The 20,676-nt window shown below is 37.3% G+C and overlaps 1 long non-coding RNA gene across 1 annotated transcript in view; it reads left to right on the top strand.

Annotated features, from left to right (window-relative positions):
• The window catches only part of LOC114661150 (uncharacterized), a 240,704-nt gene extending 225,206 nt beyond the window's left edge, over window positions 1–15,498 (top strand). Inside the window, exon 4 of the long non-coding RNA XR_003717802.2 lies at window positions 14,385–15,498. This is a non-coding gene — a long non-coding RNA (uncharacterized LOC114661150). The remainder of the gene's footprint in view (window positions 1–14,384) is intronic.
• The last annotated feature ends 5,178 nt before the right edge of the window (window positions 15,499–20,676 follow it).

Below are 20,676 nucleotides of genomic sequence, written 5' to 3'. Positions count from 1 at the left end.
CAATACAGTAAGTATAATTAATATTACATTTATCCTCTCCTCTGAGGCTGTTGATTGATTTGAAGATCTCTTATCCTGCCTGTCTTTATTTTAGCTTTAGCTCTGTGTGTTTTGGCATTTTTCTGACGCTCATTTTCCTCTTCTTCAATAGGTCTATTTGCTCGTCTTTGTCTTTCTCTTTGAGAATTTTTTTACGCTCATTTTCCTGTTCTTCTATAGATCTATTTGCTCTTCTGAATCTTTCTCTTTTAGCGTTTTTCTGACGCTCATTTCCTTTTTCTTAAATCGATCTATTTGCTTGTATTTTTCTTTGTCTTTCAGCCTTTCTTTTGTTGATGTTTACTTGCTGAGCTGACCCTTCTTCCAGGAGATGTTGCTTATCTCATTTATTGAAATCCAATTGGATCGGCCGCGCGATATTTTATAGGTCCTGCCCTCTCTGTCTTGTGTGACGCGTCAGGCAGCCTTGGAAGCATCTGCCGGTGACTCTGCCACTCATTCCGCCCTTCCCTGTACTTCCGCCTTGGCCGCGACTATCCAATCAGCACTCTCCCCAGCAATGATGTCCTTTATTAATCAGTGCCCCACGCATGCGCACTTCACCAGAAGATACACACACACGGACACATGGACGCACACAGAGGTTTTATTAAAGAGGATGAATGAAAGCTATTGTAATTGAGTGCATTATTTAAGGTGACTACAAAATTAGGATAAATTATAGCTGGGTATATTATGTTTTGTTTTGATTTTAAGTTGGAGCAATGGTTAGATTAAGTGACTTCCTCCAAGTAACACACCGAGACAGAAACAGCAGACTGGTGGTTTTAAGTTCAGTGGATTAGCCACTACACCATACTACCTGCTGTGTGTTCTTGATCATGATACTATACATATTCTTATTATTCTCCCCTCAAAGCTCTATGCAACTTTCAAAATTTGTGGTGCCTCAAAGGCGAAATGGATGAAAGACTGAGTAGAACATGGAACCGAAGGACACCCATTTTCCATTAGATTGTGAAGAGTGACCTTGGAAAATTAGGCTACACACTTCTTTCAACTAATTTTTAGTTTTGTTACACATTTGCTTGAAAAGTTTGTTGCATTGTGAAGGACAGTTAACATACAAGTTTTAAGCTGGATGCATTTGTATGAATGAATGCAGAATGTATTGGGTGTAAAAAGTTAACTGTCTGCAGGCATGTACAGTAAGCTGCATTTAGTTGTCAGAGAAGTGAAGTGGTTAATACCAAGGGAATGTCATGCGGGAAATTTCCATTGCATCTTTACCCGTAAGTTGTACTTCATTTACAAGAGGGCAGGAAAGCTAAAGCACTAAAGTAAAAAAAAAAAAAAACTCCTGGCATGCATTTTCAACACTGTTATCTGCTTGATGAGTAATCTGCAGTTGGTTAAATTGCCCTTGAGCCATCATCAAAGTTCACATTTGCCTATGAGCTGATACACAAAAACGCAGCTACCAAGAGCGGAAGCATTTCACACCAACTGGTGTTGCATAATTAGTTAAACTGTGTGGTGATTGGCACTTAGGTGGGCTAGAATGAAAACTGCAGTGAACGTGAATGTCTGGTGCCAGAAACTGAAAATGAACCTCCAGTACCTAATAAGAACAGCAGGGCTATTGTTACTGCCAGCAAATAAGTGAGTGAAATGTATATGGCTTAGTAGGTTTTGTTCTTTTGTAGTAATGTAGATGAACTGGTTTATAAAGGGCAATCATTTAACTTTTACAGTACTTACAGAGCAACATGCTTCTCCTTTTGGGCTTTAACTTTTTTGGCTGTACATCCAGTTTAAGTTTTAAAAAATAATAAAGTACAGCTCTGGAAATTGATTCTGTTCTTCCATTTGAACTGATTTGCAGTGGCGACTTCATTTTTTGTACTAGTAATAAGTTATAAATTACAGAGCCTGATAACTTATAGTACCACTGAAAGAAGCAGAAGCAAATTGCCACTGTGCTTGGCAGTTTGAACGTGGCTGGTGTCATCTGCGCCAAGAAATTCATGAAAATTGAATGTTGTTCTTAAATCAGATCTGTGGTCCAATTCCAGTGTTCAGAATGGCCTGGTTTGTTTGAGAATGCTCATAATCGGTTTGTGAAGGTGACTTTTACACCCTGCCACCCACTATCTTCTGCATAGCCTATGTGATTATAATTGTAGCAATTAGACAGTAATTAATAATGAACTGATGGACGTGTTTAATTCTACCGGGGGCACGAGGAGAAGCCTTAAGTGCAGTCTGTAAGCGCAGTTCTAAAACCTTAAAGGAGCAGAGGCAGGCTGTAATGTTAACCATTTAATTTGTAGTATCAATGATTAAAAACACTTAATGGCAGGAAAATGTATCTGTATTGTTTCCTTGTTATTACCTTTATTTGCAAAGTACTTTATTTATTTGGCCTAAGGTGTTGTTTGTTCCTGTTGTGTTGCCTACATAAATGCTGGAATCTGATAAAAAGTACATCCAGATATAATCTTGAGACAGACAAAAAAGAAAAATAAGGATTGTGTTTTTAGTCTTGCAGTGTAATATTACATAGTCTTCAACATATGATACGATTCACTATAGGAGTAATCAGTAGAACTTTCATATATACCAAGGTAGAGAAGCTACCACCATCTGTATTTAGCGGGAGGGATTTGGCACTGTTACTTTCACATGAAGGTCAGTGCTCACATGCATCTCGGATGTCATTTTACTATCCCAGGTAAATTCTCCATGGGGTTCAGACTGTTTGATTGTGAAGGCCCTGGCATGTGTGTTAGTTTTATTTTGGTATTTTGGAAGACACAGCTTAAAAGCATAAATTCTACTACACAGGATGTAGATGTATAATTCAGGTTTTTGTTTTTCATTAACACCGACTTGCCTTTTAAGGTCAAATAAACTTTAATCTTGAAGGAAAAAAAGCCTACACTGTTTGTTATGTTGTATTACACACACATCATCATCATTACCATTGCTTGTCTTTGCTACACCATTTTTGGTGACTCTTATTTTGGAAAAATGCTAACAATGGGCTTGAGTATGTCCTTTCTACACTGTATATCTGTTGAATGGTATATGTCCAGCATTTTGACATTCTCAGTGCACAAACCCATTTATTTAAATTAGAGCTGTTTATTTATTTAGCCTTGTAATTTAAAAGTTATTTATGCTCATCATAACCAAGGAGTATGATCCTTTGATCACAGTTGCCCTTTGTTCCTCATCTTTACTTGAGTTCTGTACAAACACCACTTTACACACTGCCATAAAGGATACTATTGGCAAACAGACGTTTTCAGAAAGGGTGCTCCCATTTAACATGCCAAACAAAAATCACCATCTATCCATTTTCCTAATTTGCTTATCCAAGGAAGTGTTACGGGGAAGTTACAGCCTATCCCAGAAATCATTGGGTGCACAGCAGGAACAATACTTGGACAGGATGCCAGTCCGTAGCAGGGTGAACACACAGACGCACACCCCTACAGACTCTTTTGTAGTTCCAATATCAATGTAGCATATTGTCATTCACTATGGAAGTGTACTTGCTTTGGTTCTTGCTAAGATGGAAGTGAGAATACAGTAATTGTCGGTTGAAACATAATTCATGTTGACATTGCTTTACATGCATTCGTGCAAAGTAGAGAATCTTTCTGTAACGTTCGAATATCACACTGTTGTGTAGAACAGGAATCTATAACTTTGATCCTAAGAAATTATTTCCATTCATCCAATAATAATTTTTTGTCATTTTTATTGAATTTATTAAAAGCAAGTTAATATTCTTTACAAAACAAAATTCAATCATTTCTATATCCCACGGAGAATCTTTCATGTATTAGTTTGGATTTTCAAATGAATTTTCATTTTCACATATTAGTTCGCATTTTCTAATTAGTTTTAGTTACTGAATATAATCCCATTGCTTAAAATAAACTGGAATGATTGAACGTGCGTCAGACTCATCTGGATAGTGACTTTATAATAGAAGATTGGAGATCACTGTTTTAAGACTTTTGTCAGTGGTTTGTTTCCATTAAATACTATAAACCTGATAAGGCAATATGACATTTTAGTGTAAAAACCTTTGCTGTAATGGTGTTAAAAGAAAAATTATTGCTACACTTAGTTTGTGGTATAAACAAAAAGAATTATGTGACTTGGATGTAACTCTAGCATGGAAGCCTTACAATTTTTAATTGTCTCATTTTGAGTACTTAGAATTATGATTGTTTAATATTTACTTTTTAGTGATTTTAGATTGTGTTTGACTGAAGCCCATCCTATTCAGGGCTGGTTCTTGCCTTGTGACTGACTCTTCTGGTAGGAATTCTGACTCCCGTGTGACTCTGACTTGAATAAGCAGGTTTACAAAATGGAGGAATGAGTGACAAAGATAGGCAAAGCCATATCCTTGAACACTTCATAGTAAACAGAAAATAGAATGGAGGAATGAGTGACATAGATGGGCAAAGCCATATCCTTGAACACTTCATATAGTAAACAGAAAATAGAATTTGAATATGAATATGAATTTTGGCTGTTACCTAAGGAATTAAGGCTTACTTGTTATTTTTAAGCATTTTGTTTGTGTTTCTAAATGATTTAAATCCATGATATGCCTATAAATTGTCTAAAATGCATTACTTAAAAAAAACAGTCAGTCAGTCATTGTCCAACCCGCTATATCCTAACACAGGGTCATGGGGGTCTGCTGGAGCTAATCCCAGCCAACACAGGGCACAAGGCAGGAACAAACCCTGGGCAGGGCGCCAGCCCACCGCAGGGCACACACACACCCACCAAGCACAATTTAAGATTGCCAGTGCACCTAACCTGCATGTCTTTGGACTGTGGGAGGAAACCAGAGCACCCTGAGGAAACCCACGCAGACACGGGGAGAACATGCAAACTCCACGCAGGGAGGACCCGGGAAACAAACCCAGGTCTCCTTACTGTTGAGGCAACTGTGCTACAACTGCGCCACCGTGCTGCCCTTAAAAAAAACAGTTGACTTGTATTTCGTCTCACAAAAGATTTACAGTATATGGAGGCTTAGTGTAGGATATGTTTAAAGTAGAAAAAATGTGAATTGATGTTTCTCTTTTAATTAAGGCTTTTTATAGATATCATTAATGTGGGAACTCTTGCTTTGTCATTACACGTAAATTCTGGGTGTTGTTCTGAATGTGTTATGTACTGGGGAAGACCAGTTTGTGTATTAATTATTGTAAATGAATAACGGAACACAGCTTATGAGTTGTGGAGCTCAGTAAATGATGGCACAGAGGAAAACATTCTAGTTTACAAAAGTGAAGAACATTGTTATTTCAGTATTTCTTTTGGTTTGTAACAAAGGATAACTTATGTGAAATGTCTAATTTGATTGCAGTGTTTGTACCATTTGGCATAATTTTAAGTTGGAAGAGTTTTAAATACCATAGCTAAAGGAGGTGTGGGCAGGTTATGTGCAGAAGTGAAGAATTATAGATAAAGCAGTAACCGGCATGATGAGCAAATACCAGTATGTCCTATATGCATCTATATATATATAAAATTCTTTTCGCGTTTGAAACGGAAATTACGTATAAGCGTTTGAAAAAAATTACATATGACCACAGCGGAACAGGAAAAACATTCTTAATAAACCTGATTCTTGCCGAGAGAGCGAATGGTGACATAGCTCTAGCTGTTGCGTCATGGGGAATCGCTTCTACATTATTAGATGGAGGCCGTACAGCACATTCGGCATTGCAATTACCATTAAACCTCGCTCACAACGAAAATCCAATTAGCAACATACGCAAGGGCACTGGAAAGGCAAAAGTCTTGCAACATTCAAAGACAATAGTTTGGGATGAGTGCACCATGGCACATAAAAGAGCTTATGAAGCCTTGAACCGAACAATGCAAGATCTCAGAGATCCTACCAAAATAATGGGAGGTACTGTCGTTTTACTCGCAGGAGATTTTCGTCAAAACATTACCAGTTATTCCACAAGGGACACCAGCAGATGAACTCAACGCGTGTTTAAAATCCATGCTTCTCCCATGGTCAGTTATATGTCGCGTGTTCTCGGATAGGTACACCAAAAAATTTATACATTTATGCACGTAATGGGCAAACAAAAAATGTAGTATACCCGTAAGCACTGCAGTAGTACTCAATGTATCTTTACTTATTAAATGTTAATGTTTTACTGTTTAATAATTTATACGCTTCTTATACTGTATGTTGTTCAAATTCTTTTATCAAAATACCAGTAACGGCACTTGGCTTGAGCATTCATAGTTTTCATCCTCTTTCTCTGTATGTTTAGCATTCGTTTGCTCAGAGGTTGATGCGCTTGCTGCTTCCTGAGCAGCTCTTCTTTACTCCACCCTAGCGGCCCGCTGCTTCTCTTTCGCCGGCATTTTTTCGCGTTAAAACTGATTGTTAGTTTTTGTGCTGCAATTACTTAGCACGTTTTTTTTAACCTTTCACTTAATCTGGCACTTAAGTCTTCAATCTGCCTCAAGAATGATTAGCGAAGGTGGTAGGGAATGAGAACGGCGCCCGTACGCATCCGCGCACGGCCGCCCTGCTGCACGCTGCTGCCGAGAGTTGATTCTACAATAAAATAAAATAAAGATAAAAAGAGTAATAAAATCATCGCCCCGAAAGCGGATAGTAGACGTCACGTAGTATATGTGTACCAAATTTCAAGTCAATAGGAGAAACGGTTTGCAAGCTACAGGTGATTTAAAATCCTGGACAGATAAACAAACAGCCACGGTAGCGTATTATAGAAGAAGTTTTTACTGTTTAATAATTTATATTTATATGCAATGTGCTTCTTATATATTCATATTCTCATATGATAATGATGTTAATAACGTTGTTTATATTGATTTCTGTTATTGTAAGTGCTCTTTATTTGTTGAAAAATAAAATTGGCAATTAACAAACTTATTTTATAAATACTACATTTTATTTTTTTCCCTTGAACTCAATGAGCGAAGCCACTGGGTAATCAGCTAGTAAATACATAAAAAAATCATAAGGCTAAACAGCTGGAATATAGAAGTTTATTTTGGGCCGAATTTATTTTTCTTTCTTATATTTGCAGTGTTTATAAAAAGGGGAAACTTTCCCTCATTTCTAAATTGTTAAGTATGAATTTTTTCTCTGAAATGTCGTATAACTACTGTGGGGAACAGCCCGGACACAGACAGGCAGACATCATTTTGTCACCCAACACACATTTATTATACAACTATTATTTACAAGTTCGAGTGCACCACAACCCACAGACTCCCCCAAAGTCCAGGCCAATACCACAACACTTTTCCTTCAGACCGCCTCCTTCTCTCTCCTTCCAGACCTCGTCCTCTTCCACCCGACTCCAGCCCCTGACTGGAGGGAGGTGATCCCTTTTATACACCCCGGTTGGACTCCAGGTGCATCCTAAGGGCTTCTGTAGCCGCACCCCTGTGTGGCGGAAGCTCTCGGTGTATCCGGAAGTCCTCCGGGTGTCCCCAATACTCTTCCCCCCAGCACTTCCTGGTGTGGCGGAAGTACTGAGGTCCAGGGCTCAAAAGGTATCGGGGCGCACCCTGGCGGTGACCACGGGCCCCTACAGGGTTGAGCTTCCAAGCTCTGTACCAGTGGCCCCCACAGCAACCAGGGAGGACGCCCCCTCATGTTCTGGAGGAGGCACAAGCCCTCCTCCTGTCCTCCTGGGCATCCCTGGCCGGGCATGAACCCCCGCCGGGTACCACACTACTATAACTGGTGGATTTTCAAAATAAAGAGTTCTGCATTTATAAAATAGTAATTATACCTTCTGAAGCTTTGCCAGATACAGTAAAAGGCACGACTTTCTTGCTTATTGTGTTCTAGAAGAAATGCCTGAAAGTAAAGCCAGATACCCCTCTATAACATAGTGCTCTTCTATGGGCTTCCTTCACTTGCTTTTACTATTACTAGGGGGCTTTGCTCGCCAACCCCCTGGCCTGCACTACATGCCAGCCACTTTGCTTCTCTGCCGCTCACGTACATGGATTTCAGTTTCACCAAACAGCAAATCTTTTAATTCTCGTGGGTTCTTTCATTGGGAAGAAACAACTACTTTTCCCTGATGGCAACACGAATTAGACGATATACAAGTCTCCGACTTAAAATTTAAAGCCGAACAAAATCTACATACTTCTGTCATATCACCTATGTCCATATATTCGATCTCTTTTCGCTGTTCTGTTATTTCACAGAGTAATAATTTCTGTTAGTTAGCGCTACTGCAATCTTTACAATCAGTTTTTTGAGACTTTCGATGTTAGTACTTTCATGATCTCTAACCTGTTCAGCATGTGAACCACTTTACGACAGTCTACTTTGTCTTCTACTCTTTGTCTTTTATTTCCAACCCTGCTTGGAGCTGATAGAGCAGGAACTGTGTCTGACAATAGCATTCACACGAATGAGAAGTGATTGGACCGCGGGCGTGGTTGTAAATGTTTGAGTGGAGGGTTTTTCTTGTCAAAATCTCTTAGCCAAAAGTCTCATCTCGCGGGACCTGAAATTATCTCTCGTGGGAGTTGAAATTATCTCTGAGGAAGTCTCGTCCCAAGAATTTCTTTTTATAATAGATATTATTATTTAATTATTTGGGTGACACCATTTGCTACATTTCTTTTGCTTTTCCAAGCAGGTGAAGTGACTTGCTCATGGTAACACAGTGTAAGCAGTAGAATCTGAACCCACAACTTGAGGATTTAAAGCCCAAAGTAACCCAGGACAGCCAAAAGTATATGGTGTTAACCTGTCAAGCCCAGCTATCACGCCAGTCCAGACTCGTCAGGAAAAAGCTGTCAAGTGCCTACAAAGTGACCATCAAGGTTCTATACACCTTTCCATTATACTAAGTTGCTGCTTAGATTATAGCCAAAAATTCCATGTACAAAATTGAAGAAGCAAACCAAAAACGAGGAATAAACGGGAAAACAATAACCTTTTAAAGCCTTGTCTAGTTGACATCTAGCATTTTCAAGAGAAAAGCTGACAACTCACCAACCACACATTGACCCCATTTTCAAAATTAACTCCTACAGCATCCCTCATGGAGCAGAGCAGAACACTTGGGCACACATGCTCACAAACATCTCATGCATACCTTACAACAGCCCTGATGCCAAAAGTCACTATGGTGATGCTACACCAAATGGAAGGGTGAAGGCAAGCAATGGCAGATGGTAATAAAATGAAGCAAATAATTAAAGCACCAGGCAAATGCCTGTCCAGTGTTTGTTCCTGCTTTGCTGCCTGTTAAACCTGTTAAGCACCCCTCACAACCCTTTTGAGCATTAATCACGTTAGATAATGATATAATGACCTGGTAAATACTGCTAGCTGTGAAACCTCACATGTATAAAAAAATTACATGTATCCTTTTTCATGTGCTGTACTTGCTGTTTTTTCATATCTTAATTTTTTTAGTTTGAAGAAAGCTGCAATTTCTAAAGAACACAATTCCTAGGAAGTGTGCACACCTTCTTGATAACGCAACTAAACACACTCTCAATATCATAATGAAATGGTCATTAAAAAAAAGTAGTCTTAACTGAATATACAAAATGTGAGGCAGTGACTCCACAGACTTTTACAACATATAAGTGTGCCTTTCACAGCCAGTGGGTTGCTTTGGTGGTACAACAAAAAGACACCAACAAATGAGCACCAACAAAACAGCATGGTGACTAATGAGCACAGCTAGTAACCACGCTTGTGGTTAGTTTTATTTGTTGGAAAGATATATATATATATATATATATATATATATATATATATATATATACTTAAATAGTATAAATAAAATATTTATTTAGCATAACAAAGCTTAACACACAAGAAGAAAAACTGTACAAACAACACAAATGAAATGGGACAAAAAACCCATTAAAAAAAGGCTTCCTGTACTGTGCAATCCTTCACAACCAGTCTAAAAGCAGCACCTGTCAATATGCTGTATTAATGGTGCAGGTGATGATTAAGCTGGACATAACCTTGAAATCTTGATTTTCATATGGGAACGAATTGTTATGGCCAAAAATTCATGTCAGGTTAAACAGAGGACATGAATGCACCCTTACCTGGACAAAAAGCCTACATAATGGATGGTTTATATGGTTGGATGAGTAGCTAGGTTGGGATCATAGATGTTTCTCTAACTAGATGAGAAGCCAATATAATGAAAGGATAGAAGGAGACTGCCCCAGAGCTAAATGAGAGTTGTAGTCCCAATGGGTAGCTCTGCTGGAGTCCATGGGGTACCACCTGCGGGAGCTGCCAGATGGTCTAGATACAGGTGGCATAGGTGCACGTATACATAGATGAGTAAAAAATGATATATGAAATTATAGATTAAGCTATAATTTAGCACCTTTTTCAGGATGGTCTTTAAGGGTATTTATGCAAAATGCTTTGTTTCTGTTTTGCAAATTAATAGTCTTTTTTTAATCTGCATGTTGGTCATGTTATTTATAGATCACAGGATGCATGCCACGTGGGTCAATGGTTCCTGCCACCAGTTCAGTTGAACCTTTTAGTGATCGAGTCATTGGGCATCAGGGCTATGGTTACATTCTCAACAGTGCTCAGATTTTGTGCCTCATTCATTATAGCTACCATTGACTTGTTGTACATAAGCAAATTTGGACAGTTGGACTGTACCACTATACCATTTAATCATAGTGATATGTATAAAAAGGTACTGAATTAAAATAAAAGATGTTTCCTGTTTTGTTTGTGTAGCAATTTATTCTGTCTCTCCTATCATACTATTTTTTAAGTCCTTACCAAAATTAATTTACAGTGTACATTGTGAATATCAAGGAGTTTGCATCTTTAGTTATGTCTTAATATGTGTATAAGGCACACCTGGTAAAGCTATACAATCGAAACATTGTGTCTTCTATCTACTTTCCTTTTCAGCATGGACATATCTTTTAACCTTTCATATTGTGGTGTAAATATGTATCGTTTGGGTGGCATCATGTTGCAGTGGTTAAGTGTTTTAGCCTCACAGTTCCAGAGTCCTAATCGTGAATCCTGGCCTAGACTAAGGTTGTGTGGTATAATGAAGCTGAAAAAGTATCAAGAAACCCAATATTTAAAACAGGGTGGTTCCAGTATTTCATTCATTTCAGTACCGGAACTAAATAGTAGTTTTCAAGCACCTTATGCTCAGTCGTTTAGTAGTGTGGTTACAGCACCCTAACCTCCATGCTTTGAAGAAATATATGTTTTATTTCTAGCCTGATTGACCACAGAGAACTCCCCCATTCCCTTCTCTTCAATTAAATACAGTGTATTAATATAAATTTTCTGCAGGACCCCCAGCCCCCATCCACAACTCCAGATTGGTTTGCGGAGAGTAGCAAGGTGGGTTGCAATTGTGTGGCAGAGCAGGGAGGCTACTGTGAGACATATTCATTATTTGCTTCAGTACTATTTCTGACATCCGAAAGCTGGTATTAATACCAAACTAAAAATTTTAGTCCTGAACCAGCGCTGTCCTACTCATTGCCAGTGTGGAGTTTGCACATTTTCCCTGTGTCCAGGTTTTACTCCGGATAATTTTCTTACTTAACTGACTGGAATTCTTGGTCCACAATGGCTTATATACATTTATCCATCCATTTTCTGAACATGCTTAATCCTGTTTTGGGGTCTGGAAAATTATGATGCCTACTCTGTCTATTTGGAAATCAAGTCAAGAATTGAACCCTGAATGCTACTCCATTTCATCACAAAGCAATCTCACTTACACTGAGAGAAGCTGAAGTTGCTAGTTGACCTAAATGCACATCCTTTGGTTATGAGTGGATAAAAGGGCACCTGGAGAAAACCCTTGCAGGCAAAGGAAGAACACACTAACAAAGAGAGCAGGATGGGATTTGATCAGAGCTGTCCTGCAGTTGAAAGGCTGCTGTGATTAGCAAAGCACCACCAGACTACCTAGAAACTTAAAATATGTAAAACTCCATGTGACCTGGTTCAGATAAAATAGGTGCAAAAGAAAATGTGATTGAAAAATTTGAAGGCCAGTTTAGTTTGGTTGCATGGTTTGGTTGCCTGTCTGTCATAAAGGCAATTAAATTGTTTTATCAAATGTGCCATCAGTTAAGCCAGTAAACGGTAAATGGTTCAAGTTCCACAATACTTTACAAAAAAAAAAAAAAAACGAAATGATTCAGTTCAGTTATAAATAAAATGTACATTATTCAAACTTGAGCGTTGCGGAGCAGAGTACAGTACAGGCTGTCTTGAGAAACCTCAGTTATGGGAATTCATCAAATTAGGGAATTTAAAATCTGCCTCTTGCTTTTGGCAAGTCATTCTTTATGGTGTACTCTAGGTGAGTTCGGAAAGTTCTCTACAGTGTAGCCTAGTTCACTGACCTGACATTAAATGTCCTCATGGCTGGCAAGACCTCCCACCATGACTTTGTAAAGCTGTTTTACTGTTTATTAATGTGGTTGGAAGCGGATTGTGTCGAACAAAGGTCCTTCTCTTATCACTGTGCTTTCTCTGCCAGTACCAATCAAAAGACAGAAGCCAAACACCAGAAAGTGCCAGTTAGGCATTCCACTACATGAGATAAGGTGAAAAATACACTGTTAAAAGAGTGCTGTGAGCTTATTACATTTTTAACTGATGGAGTTCTAGATGCTTCTATGGCTTCTCATATTTTGTGTATGGAGCTGAATTATTCTTGAGAAGAGGCATCTTTCTAAGGACTTGCAAATTTTTCATGTGTGTCGCTGTCTAAGGACATTGAGAATAAAACTGAGCTCTGCAAGATGACCAAGGCGTATGCAGTATTGCAATGGAGTCTTCTAAACCATTACAGTAATAGATTGTGAGGTTTTCCTGTGATGTCCCGTTCAAGTTAAACACCACCATATCATGTGAAGTGAGCACAGGAAATAAGAAGCTCAGCATGTTTAAAATAAAATGGTAGAAGAAAAGTTCCAATTGCATGTGAGCATAATATCTGGGCATGAAAAACCATTATAAGTAGAAAATGGTGTCGAGGCTAGAGTCTTTAGTTTCTTTGCATTTCCATACTTCCCTATGTTCATTGTGGTTAGAAGTTAGGCAAGTGAAAAACAGTGACATACAGGATCAAAGGTGAATAGGTTGTTTACCTAGTTAGTTCTGGGCGTTTCACATCACTAAATCACTTTGGCTTATCAGTACCAAAGAAGAAGAAATCAGAGTCTTTCGTAACAATGCACCACTGTACAGTATCTTCCAGTGATTGGTGTTTGTTTTAAGCGAGCTGATTATGTCCAGCAAGGCTGTAAAAAAAGAAACTAAAAAGAACAGGGAAATGAGCACCCTTACGAGAATTTAGATATTCACATTGATCAGCTCTTCTGTATATTTGTGATGTCCAAAAGGAATCAAAGGTATTTACATTTAAACTTTTAGCAAATGGATTAAGGAGTGATACTGAAGAGAATATACATTTGGATGTAAGCCGATGAAGAACCCACAAATAAGTCAACCCTTTTCTCCATTTTACATTCGGTGATTTTCCTTTGCAGAGCAGTCTACAAGAGAGTAGATAAAGCAGGCAGTGGGTTTCTGTTTAGCCAGGATTTTGGGCCGAATTTATTTTTCTTTCTGATATTTGCAGTGTTTATAAAAAGGGGAAACCTTCCCTCATTTCTAAATTGTTAAGTATGACTTTTTTCTCTGAAATGTGGTATAACTACTATAACTGGTGGATTTTCAAAATAAAGAGTTCTACATTTATAAAATAGTAATCATACCTTCTGAAGCTTTGCCAGATACAGTAAAAGGCACAACTTTCTTGCTTATTGTGTTCTAGAAGAAATGCCTGAAGGTAAAGCCAGATACCCCTCTATAACATAGTGCTCTTCTGTTTAGCTTTGACGTTTAGGGATGAACCAAAAGATATTTACATTCATTTTAGCTGCTTTTATGCCATTCTTCTTCTTCTTCTTCTTCCTCTTCTTCTTCTTCTTTTTTTAGCTGCTCCTGTTAGGGGTAACAGTAAATAAATAAATAGTGTCATGTAAATGTAGTCTTCTTTATTATTTAAAAGTAATGATTTTGCTGTAATTTGAGGCTATGGTATTACAAAATCTGTTAGCATAAATATAGGCTACTTTTTATTAAACATATAAATTAGGGCAACATTCCTACCTGATATTCTTTTACCGTTTTCAGTTATATGGTGAAGAAAACAAAGTGTTAGTCCCATTTTTTTAACTAATGAATTCAATGGGGAATATATTGCAGAAACAGTCATATCTCATGTTATGCTGTTAAAAACTGGTTTCTTTTATGTCTCCCTTAGGGCATTACCTTCTGAACTCACTTGCAGAATAAAGACGAGGATGAGTGAGTACTATCAAATCATTTTTGTAAATTCTAGTAGTGTTATATTAAAATTTGAAAGAGAACTGTCAAAAATAGCCTTTACCATTGCATATCACACATTTGTTTGGGTAAATGTGAGACATAAATGGAGAATGCACTATGCATTCATCATCGGTATAACAAAAAATACCGTTGAGTAATTCTGTTTAAATTGGGAAGATTAATTTGTGGAGAAGAAGACGACCACAAAGCAAGGTGGGTGAGTCAGAGTAAAAGTTTGTATAGCATGCATGCAACAATTGAAGACAGGATTTAACTCATTTTGTGTAGGGGATAGTGAGGGCCCCACAAAGAGCTCTTATTTTGGGTTGGCCACCAGAGAGGGAAAAGAAAAAGAAAAATCAAAAGAAGACAAATGAATTCAGACTCATCTTGTGGTCAAGTGAGTCAGTGGATAGTAATTGATGGTTAGCCTGGCACGTGTACGGCTGTCTATGCTTCCTTTCTCCACACTTACATTTGCAATTTGTTTGCTCTGCAGCTGCCTTGAAATTGAAATTGAATGGAGTGAATTAGATTCCTCTTGTGTGATTCACTTCCACAGTAGAGCAAGGAGCAGATTACTAGCAGGGAAGGATCAGATTACAAAAAAAAAGTTAGGAAGGAATGTCTGAATAATAGAACATCATGTTCTGTGGGACCTATAAAGTTAGAGAGTTAGTGTTAACTGAAACAGTAACCTGATCAGCACGAGATGAAACTTGTCTCATTTTAAATGATATTTTCTGGATATAAAGAGTAACACATCAGAATGTGCTTGTTGGCTTTCTCACACTTAAAAATCAGCCAGTTGGAGGTCTGCTGTTACAAGCTGTGCCTGAATATGGATATGGATTCTTTTCTTCATAATCACAGACTGATAAGCAGACAGTCTGATCAGACATTTTATTAAGACAATGGGGTGGAAAAAAGTGGTTCTTCACTGTCCTATGATGCCATTCCAGCTGACTTTGTCTGTTTTGTGGTAAGTCACCTGACTTCTGTAAGCTGATTAATTTTAAAGCTACAGTTTTTAACTGTACGATGGGTAAAGAGTGCAACCTATGTAAACAGGATAGGGCAGAAAAAGTTGCATCAATATATTTTGTCACATGCGGAGGAGAGTTTTGCTGTGTGCTTCACTCAACAGAGAGCACTTGTGTTCTGACAGTAAAGGGGCTGTTTAACCATGCAAGCTGCACCTGCTAAGCAGCCTAACCTTTGGTTGTAGTAGTGATCGCTAAGCTAGGTATCAAATTACAATTAGTAACAAGGGTCACATCACAGTTTTGGCAACTTAGGCTGTTAATTGTAAATCTGTTTGAAAAAAATCTAAAGCTTGGAAGAACACTTTTTTTGATCAGGTTTGGCAAATTAACAGAATTATAAATTGAAGGTATGAATAAGGTCATGAAATTTATTAATATCATTTTTAGTGGATCATTCCTTAATTCATTCTTTGAAATATTTTTTTCAAACATGGTGGGGCACCAATAACCCTGGACAGACAACAGGCCATTACAGGGCACGCTCATTCAGAACCAGTTGTGAGTCGCTAGTCAATTTAACTTGCATGGCCTTGGCATGAAGGGGAAAATCTGAGTACGTGAAGAAGGAAAAAAAAAAAAACAGCTACAGGGGCAAAGTGAAAATTCTACATAGTGTTCAGTTTGGGATTTAAACCCATAACTGCCATGTTATGTCACTGTGCTTCCCCATCATCCATTAAGTCATACATAATTTTTAGATTTCACTTTCAAGACACCAAATGTAATTAAAAGCAACAAGATAAAAATATTTAATACAATATAATTCAAGCACCCAATAAACAATAATGAAGTGAAGTGTAATGGACGTAGCATTTGAAACTCTGTTTTGGACAGGAAGCTGGTATAGCTATGCTCTCTGCTTGGCAAAGTGTTCATTACATTTGGTCCTAATCAGTGTTATTGCATCAACAGTCTAAACCCGTTGTTATCTGGTAAGACAATTGAACAGACAAGTGTGGTAATCTTAATGAGAGCAGATGAAGAAGAAAATTGGCCTAGACTCTCAACATGAAAGAAAGATGCTTAAATTTAGCTGAAGTTCAGAGCCTTTTTGAGAAAGATGTCAAGGCTGATACCATAGTAATTCAGGCTAGTTTTCCTGGAGTCATGTTTTAGACTTCTGAAGTTAATCTTAAGGTCACACAAGAAGCATTTCAACAGTAGTAGTAAGCTAGTGAACTAGTGTTAGTATTTTTTAGAGTTGGGTCTGAGATCAAAACATTTCCTGGCATCTTAGGTTTCTGGCCTTACCTTCCTATTAACTTTCGTATAGAAATGTTTTTTGCCTGGACCAATGGTCTGCTGTGCATACTGTGTGTTGTAAGAGAGTTCAAATTGTTCTAAGAACCTGAGATTTTGTAAACAGTCCTATCATGCTTCATTGATTTAGACTGAGAGGGGATGAGTTACAGTGCCATTAGAAACCAAGCAAAGGGTCAGGCCTTCTGGAAGTCATACTGACTTGGTGAAATCCTATGATTATTTGTCTCCTAGATGGCTACATTAAATTTTCAACAAATAGTTGAAGTTTTTTTTTTTGTTTTATAAGTGACAATAAGTGAAGAAGTAATTTCAAGGAACATATGTAAATGGACTGTTTTTCAAGTTCAGTTATGATAATCCAGGACTGTTCAGAAAATTTTCCAGTTAATGTTACAATAGTTCTCTTCATGCTTCTGTTTATTTACTTTGCTTAACACACTTTGTAAACACCTGTCAATCTGTGCTATTTCCCAGAAGATTTACGTATTACTCTGTGTGTTCTCCCTGCGATGGACTAGTGCCTTGTCCAGGTATTGTTCCTGCCTTGTGCCGTATGCTTACCTGGATGGGCTCCAGCTCCTCAACAATGCTAATTGGGTTGAAGTGTGTTAAAAATGTTTACATGGATGTGTTTGATGTATAGGGACAGGATATGTATTTTTATATTTATTGGGGTGCATGCAATAATCTTTGACTGTTTTTTTCCCTTTATTTGAAAATAAATCATTACAAAAGAATCAAACAAATAATATAAACATAGCATACACAGCAGTATGCTTCAGTGCTCCATTCAAAAAGGAATTTGGTACACCCAAAAATCCTTGATAGCTTTTGAAAAACATCTGAGATAACTGGAACAACATAATTGTTAGTTAACCAAATGAACTGAGAGGACTGAGTGTTCTCCAATGGTGTAATCTTAATCTGTCCAGTGGTTTGTTAAATTTAGAAATATATTGCATAATTATGATCCATATGCTTAGAAGTTTCACTCCAGTGAGCCTTATCTTTTTAGAGCTGATGCCAATGTCAGGCAGACTCACAGGTTCTATAATAACACAGATGTGGCATCCGATCCAGGATTAGGTCCTTCCTTGTACTTGTTGCTGCTGGAATAAATTCCAGCCCAATCCAATCCAAAACTGGAACAAGTCGAGCAAGAAATATAATGGATATACTGTAGATGAAACATAACCTTTAAAAACAGATTATTTATCTTGCTTTTTAATTTTTTATATCAATAATTTTCTTGCCTTATGTATATATGCATTTATTATTTTCATTGTAACACCTGAAGAAATATGGAATATATTTTAACAGTTTTTGCTGCACATACAAACCAGCAACTGTTAATCAGCCAGGAAACATATGATTGCATACTAAGGAAATCAAAGCAGAAAGAATCACAGAGAAACACTGCTTTGGGTTTCATATTGGTGCTGCGTGCTGCCAAAATGAGCCACAGAGGAAACAGAAGATAAAAACCTCAAAACCATTTTTAATAAACTTTTAATACTACACCTGAAGAAATAATGTGTTAAAAGAATGAAATTCTTCAAAATTTCCTTTACTTTTTCTATTGCTTGGGTAAGATGCTTCTGCTTTGATGACAAAAGAGTTTTGAGTTTAAAGTGAGCAGATATAGGGCTTCATCAGTTTGTCTTTGTGGAGTATTTTCTTGGTTTGTAGACATTATGTCTCAGGTTTTCAAAATGCTTTCAGTGTGACCCCATCTAGTTAAATGTGACATCTTTTGAGCGGGAAATTTTTTGTTTGTCCCTTAAGTTTAAAGTGTGAGCCTCTTGACTCATTTGACAGTAAATTACTCACAGAGCGCTCTTTGTGTGTGCACCCTGTGGCTGCTTCACAGGAAAAGGGCAACATGTGAAAATGATTACTTAGTAGAGGCAACTCCCGCACTTGTTCATTTCCTTACTTGATTGAAGGAAACAGCCAATTTAGCATTAGATAATGATTTTCATTGACAATATGCTGGACAAAACAGAGTTACACCTATGTTTTTTTTTGTTTACTTCTTTTGAATTTTGCATGCTTTTTGCAGATGACATTGTGTTGTGTAGCACCGGAAAAGAGAAAGTGGAGAAGAAGTTGGAGGAATGGAGAAAGGCATTGAAAGATAAGAGTATTGCAGATATATAGGAAGAAGACATAGTATGTGAGGTTTAAAGATGATCAAGATTCAGAAGTTAGACTGAAGGGAGATCTATTGAAAGAGTAGATAAATTTAAATGTCTAGGATCAGTGGTATCCCACAACGGAAACCTAGATGCAGAGATAACCCATAGAGTGTAGTGTGGATGGAACAATTGGAAGAAGGTATCAGGAGTATAGTGTGATCAAAGAATTAAGGCGTAGGTTAAAGGTAAGGTTTTTAAAACAGTGGTAAGACCAGCAATGATGTATGGAGCTGAGACATGGGCAATAAAGGGAGCGCAGGAGAAGTTAGATGAGGCAGAATTGAGAATTCTTAGATGAATGTGTGGAGTTACAAAAAAGAGGGAATAAGAAATGAGACAATTGGATATATACAACAGAAGTGAGAGAGATATCTAAGAAAGTACAGGAAAGCAGGCTGAAATGATATGGACATGTGATTAGGAGAGACAATGAATATGTGGGCAAAAGAGTGATGTGAATGGAAGTAAAGGGGGGGTAACAATATCTTTCTTTCTTTCCTTCTCCTTTTTCTTAGATTTAAAAGTGCAGTCCTTTTTAGAAAAGAGGATGATGCCATGTGAATGTTTGTTTAGAAGTCTAGTATTAGTAAATCAGTCTATTTTTCTTGATGGTTTGTATTTCTATTTGTACTTATTATTTTTCTAGTAAAAGTGTTTATGATAATTAGTATGCGTTCCTATTTGTGATTCATTAGTCATTGTTGGTGGAGCGTGAGGGATGTTTTTTTTTTTAATACTTTTATTTATTAATTTTATTGTAATCATTCCATACAAATAGATCAAGTCATACAAAAAAAAAAAAGAATTGAAGACAAATCAAACCCCACCCTTGAGAAGGAGAGCATGGCCAAAGGAGAATTGCTTAGGGCTTTTTAATAGGGCAAAAATAAATAAAAGAAAGGAAAATATATATATATAGGTAAATAAAAAAAATGGAGAAGGGAAAGAAATGCGGAAATAATTATTTCTTCTTATTCTAAAATATTATTGATTAGATCCTGCCAGGTTTTGAAAAAATTCTGTACAGATCCTCTAACTGAGAATTTGATTTTTTCCAATTTCAAATAATATAAAACATCGGTTTCCCACTGACTTATCAGAGGAGAGTTAGGATGGTTTTGAGCATGCCATGTTTCATGGTATGTAAGAAGATGGAGACTCTGAGGCATTTGGGCTAATTCTTGTTTACGGAGGCCAGATAATGAAGGTCAGATGGAGGTGAGGAGGAAGCAAGGGGAGAAAGGGAAAGCTATGCTATTTGTATTTTATTCTATGTCCATATTGTCATGTTAAGAATTTGCTGAACACAGTATTGGTGGCTCAAGATTTGGGAAATGTTGAACTTTGGTATAACTAGGACATTTGTATGGTGGTCCAGAAACTATTCAAAGCAGTAAGTCTTGTTAATGTACAGTATATGCAATTTATAGTTAAAAGATTTAACATTTTTAACGGTGAGAATCCATATACACATTCTGTAGCTCAAAAATCAAAAAGTAACTCTCTTCTTAAACAGCCTGCCCAGCCTTTGTTTCAGTTCTTCTTTTGATTTTTTTAACTACACAAGGAAATGTCTTATAACAGACGGTTCATATTTATATGGCTCTCTGAACAAACAGAAGTGAGATATTGAGTAATGATAAGGATTTATTGTCATTTTAAATACAATGTTTAGAAATGTTTTATTGACTTTTTTATTTTCTTTTTGAACTAATTGTGA

The sequence above is a fragment of the Erpetoichthys calabaricus genome, chromosome 1, assembly GCF_900747795.2.
Source record: "Erpetoichthys calabaricus chromosome 1, fErpCal1.3, whole genome shotgun sequence".
Lineage (NCBI taxonomy): Eukaryota > Metazoa > Chordata > Cladistia > Polypteriformes > Polypteridae > Erpetoichthys > Erpetoichthys calabaricus.
This window is presented reverse-complemented; position numbering and strand designations above follow the sequence as displayed.